This window comes from Meles meles, chromosome 5 (assembly GCF_922984935.1).
Source record: "Meles meles chromosome 5, mMelMel3.1 paternal haplotype, whole genome shotgun sequence".
NCBI classification, from domain to species: Eukaryota; Metazoa; Chordata; class Mammalia; order Carnivora; family Mustelidae; genus Meles; species Meles meles.
Genome location: NC_060070.1, coordinates 45,145,992 through 45,151,291, shown reverse-complemented (window position 1 = coordinate 45,151,291; position 5,300 = coordinate 45,145,992). Strand labels below are relative to the sequence as shown.

Below are 5,300 nucleotides of genomic sequence, written 5' to 3'. Positions count from 1 at the left end.
GGTATGAAGGTATCATTGAGGTTTGGATTTGCCTTTCCTGATAATGAGGGATGTAAGCATCTTTTCACAGGTCTGTTAGCCATCTGTATTTTTTTTTTTTTAAAGATTTTATGTTAAAGTAATCTTTGCATCCAATGTGGAGCTTGAACTTACAAGTCTGAGATCAAGAGTCAAATGGTTGGGCGCCTGGTGGCTCAGTCAGTTAAGTGTCTGCCTTCAGTTCAGGTCATGATCCCAGGGTCCTGGGATTGAGTCCTGCTTTGGGCTCCCTGCTTAGTGGGGAGTCTGCTTCTCCTCTATGCCTCCCCCCCTGCTCTCTCTCTCTCTTTCTTTCTCAAATAAATCAATAAAATCTTAAAAAAAAAAAGAAAAAAATCACATGCTTTACCAACTGAGCCATCTCTATTTCCTTGGAGAAATATCTGTGCATGTTTTCTGCCCATTTTTGAAGAGGTGTGTGTGTGTGTGTGTGTGTGTGTGTGTGTGTTCGGTTGTATAAGTTCTTTGTATATTTTAGATGTAAACTTTTTGGATATATCATTTGCAACTATCTTCTCCCATTCAGTAGGTCGTTTTTTAGTTTTGTTGATTGTTGCCTTTGCTGTACAGAAGCTCTTTGTTTTGATGCAGTCCCAGTAGTTATTTTTGTTTTTGTGTCCCTTGCCTCAGGAGACATATCTAGAAAAATTTTGTTATAGTTGATGTCTGAGGAATTACTGACTCTGCTCTCTTCTAGGATTTTGATGGAGTTTATTTTTGTATATGGTGTAAGAAAGTGGTCCAGTTTCATTCTTTTGCATGTAGCTGTCCAGTTTTCCCAACACCATTTGTTGAAGAGACTTTTTCCCATTGCATATTCTTATCTCCCTTGTCAAAGATTAATTGATCATATATTCCTGGGTTTATATCTGGGCTCTTTGTTTTGTTCCATTGATATATGTATTTGTTTTTGTACCAGTACTATACTGTTTTGATGATTACAGCTTTGTAGTAGATCTTGAAAATCTGGGATTGTGATACTTCCAGTTTTGTTCTTTTTCAAGATTGTTTTGGCTGTTCTGGGTCTTTTGTGGTTCTATACAAATGTTAGGATTATTTGTTCTAGTTCTGTGAAAAATGCTGTTAGTATTTTGATAAGGATTGCATTAAACGTGTAGATTGCTTTGGGTAGTAAGGACATTTTAACATTTTCTTCCAGTCCATGAACATGGAATATCTTCCCATTTGTTTGTGTTGTCTTCCACTTCTTTCATCAGTGTTATAGTTTTCAGAGTACAGAACTGTCACCTCCTTGGTTAAATTTATTACTAGGTATTTTATTATTTTTGGTGCAATTGTACATGGGATTGTTTCTGCTTCATTATTAGTGTGTAGAAATGCAATAGATTTCTGTACATTGATTTCTTATCCTGTGACCTCATGAAATCATTTATCTGTTCTAGTAATTTTTTGGTGGAGTCTTTAGGGTTTTCTATATATAGTAACATGCCATCTGCAAATAGTGGAAGTTTTACATCTTCCTTAACAATTTGGATACCTTTTATTCCGTTTACTTGTCTGAGAGGTGTGGTAGGACTTCCAGTAATATGTTGAATAAAAGTGGTAAGAGTGGACATCCTTATTTTGTTCCTGATCTTAGGGGAAAATGCTCTCAGTTTTTCAACATTGAGTGTGATTTTAGCTGTGGATTTTTCATATATGTCCTTTATTATACTGAGGTATGTTCCCTCTAACTCTACTTTGTTGAGGGTTTTTACCATGAATGGATGTTGTACTTGTCAAATGATTTTCCTGCATCTGTTGAAATGATCATATGATTTTTATTCTTCTCTTGATGATGTGATGTATCATGTTGACTGATTAGCAAATATTGAACTACCCTTGCAACCCAGGAATAAATCCCTCTTGATGGTGGCGAGTGACTTTTAACGTATTATTGGACTTGCTGGAGAATTCTACCAAACTTTCAAAGAAGAAATAACACCTATTCCCCTGAAGCTGTTTCAAAAAATGGAAGCAGAAGGAAAATTTCCAGACTCTTTTTATGAAGCCAGCATTACCCTGATCCCAAACCAAGCAAAGGCCACAACAAAGAGGAGAATTTCAGACCAATATCACTGATGAATATGGATGCTAAGATTCTCAACAAGATCCTAGCAAACAGGATCCAACAGCACATTAAAAAGATTATCCACCATGACCAGGTGGGATTCATCCCTGGGTTACAAGGATGGTTCAACATTCGCAAATCAATCAATGTGATAGAACACATCAATAAGAGAAGAGAGAAGAACCACATGGTCCTCTCAATTGATGCAGAAAAAGCATTTGACAAAATCCAGCATCCATTCCTGATGAAAACGCTTCAAAGTATAGGGATAGAGGGAACATTCCTGAACTTCATAAAATCTATCTATGAAAGACCCACAGCAAATATCATCCTCAATGGGAAAAAGCTCACAGCCTTCCTCTTGAGATCAGGAACACGACAAGGATGCCCACTCTCACCACTCTTGTTCAACATAGTATTAGAAGTACTAGCAACAGCAACCAGACAACAAAGAGAAGTAAAAGGTATCCAAATTGGCATTGAAGAAGTCAAACTCACTCTCTCTTTACAGATGATATGATTCTTTATATGAAAAACCCAAAAGACTCCACCCCCAAACTACTAGAGCTCATACAGCAATTCAGTAACATGGCAGGATACAAAGTCAATGTACAGTAATCAGAGTTTTAACACATGTTACCTAATATTAACATTGTGCAGTGGGTAAGACATATATTATCATTTCCATTAGAAAGAAAGGGAAAATAGATACAAAAAAAGGCAAGTGACTTATGTAAAGTTATCCAATAAATTGATGGTTAAGCTGTCTTCCCACACTTATAAAAATGTTTCTTTAAAGGGCTGGATGGTCCTTGCCCTCTTTTTTGGAGTTCAAGGGAGAGAAAATAATATTTAATTTTTTTAAAACAAATACACCAAAGAGGGATGCCTGGGTGGTTCTGTTGGTAAGCGTCTTGATTCTTGATTTGGTTCAGGTCATGATCTCAGGGTTGTGAGACAGAGCCCTGAACGGGGCTCCTCACTCAGGGGCGGGGGTCTGCTTGGGATTCTCTTTCTCCCTCCCTCCAACCTCCTCATTCCACTCACTCTCTCTCCCTCTCCCTCTTGCTCTCGTGCTCTTGTTCTCAAAATAAAGAAATAACTCTTTAAACACCAAAGCATCATGCAGTTCTGCCAACATTGGATGCAATTCTGGGCCACAAGTCTGCACACTCTTTTGCAACTGGTCCTGTGATAGCAGAGCCTTTATTCTTTACTATGATCCCTGTGTTATCTTCAAAATAGAGAAACACATCATCTTTTCTTTGGTATGATTTTCATTGTGGAATTACTACTGCTGGATATACCTTCTTTCTGAGCTCTGGTTTGCATTTTTTCACTGTGGCCATCACCCTGTCACCCACACCAGCAGTCTCTCTCAGACAAACAGGAATTCTGTTCAGTTGTCCCTTGATCCCCTTCACAGAGATGATAAACAGAGTTTTGGCTCCTGTGTTACAGCTCCTACATGAACACCCAGGGAAATCCAGAATTTTAGATCAGCAGACCCACTACATCCTTACTTTGACATCTTTTTTTTTTTTAAGATTTTATTTATTTTTCAGAGGGATACAAGTAGGGGGAGCAGAAGGCAGAGAGAGAAGCAGGCTCCCTGCTTATGTGGGAGCCATCCCAGGACACTGGGATCATGACCTGAGCTGAAGGCAGGCGCTTAACTGACTAAGTCACCCAGGTGTCCCACCTACTTTGATATCTTGAATGGCAGAAAGGGACAGAAAGCTTCCTGCTATCTTGACAAGAACTTACTGCTTAGTGTATTTTATTTATTTGTCTGAGAGAGAGTGCGTGACAGAGTGCCTGAGTGGACAGAGAGCTAGGGAGAGAGGGACAAGCAGACTCTCCACCAATCAGGGAGCCCAATGCGGGACTTGATCCCAGGATCCTGAGATAATCATCTGAGCAGAAGTCAGATGCATAACCAACTGAGCCACCCAGGCACCCTCTGCTTATTTTTATCATGAGTTTCATTTTTGCATTTAAGGTCGTGACTTTAATAGCTGTGACTTGGTAAACATGTACCTATGCAAAGTTGTATCCAGGACAGAAAACTCCCCAGGACAGAAAAAACTCCAGGAAGTGAGGTTCAAGGATTATTCATTCTTTCACTAAATGAACCTGAACTTGGAAAAACTATAGGTACTCTTTTTTTTAAAAAATCTGACTTTGATGAAAATGGACAAGTATTTTCATTTGGATTCCTGTATTTCTCTATTTTCATGTTCATTAGCTTCTTGTTGCCACCTAATATTGTGTGTATGGTGGAGTAGAAGTTGCAGCTGGACTTCTTCATGTACAGAGTCCAGGGCCCTTTTATCACTATCATGCTGTTATAAATTTATGACAAAAACCACTTTGTTTTCATGACTTTAGGGTAGCAGGTAAGTGTTTTTTTTTTTTAATAGAAAAGAATGTAGAAGAGCTTATGCCACAGGCTGTCTAATACATATGTCTTCCTTTAAACATAAATTATACTGTCATTCAACTTACAGAAACGGCTTTATGACTAGGCTGTGTCAAGGCTGTGCCTCTCCTGGCATATATTGCTTTTTCTCCACATTTCTTCCTGACTTACTCCCTCACCTCTTAGAGGTCCTAACCTAAATGTCACCTTGTTAGTATGGGTTTTCCCAGTCCAGCCTATTTAGAATTGCAGCCCTGGCCCATCTACCTTCTTTCTTTCTTTCTTTCTTTTTTTTTAATAGCACATATCACTTTCTAGCACATTATCTAACTTTTTTTAAAAAATATATTCCCCCTAACAAAACGTAAGCATTACAAGGCCAGGAATTTTGATCTGTTTTATTCTTGTTTTAGCTAAGAACAGAGCCTGACACATAGCAGATGCTAAATAATTATTGATTAAATGATATGTGAATACATGTACTATGGCACTTTGGCTATTATTTTCTCTCATGGAATCCAAAGTAGGACAGTTATATATCAAAATCTGCTAACCAATGTGATAATTACTGTGTGTTAACTTACTGTGTAAATTCAAGGGAAAAATGGAAGGAATTCATAGTAGGTGCTTGAACATTTTAACATTAATGTCAATTTAAAGAAACATTGGGCATTTACATTAGTTTGGGCTAGTTATATTCACAGTTTCTTGGGTAATTAAAAAATGTTTTTAAAAAATGAGGTGTCTGATGTAGTTGTTCACATCACC

General features: G+C 37.9%; 1 pseudogene; it reads right to left on the bottom strand.

Annotated features, from left to right (window-relative positions):
* Positions 1–3,231: 3,231 nt before the first annotated feature.
* Positions 3,232–3,641, bottom strand: LOC123942773 (annotated as a pseudogene).
* Positions 3,642–5,300: the final 1,659 nt, after the last annotated feature.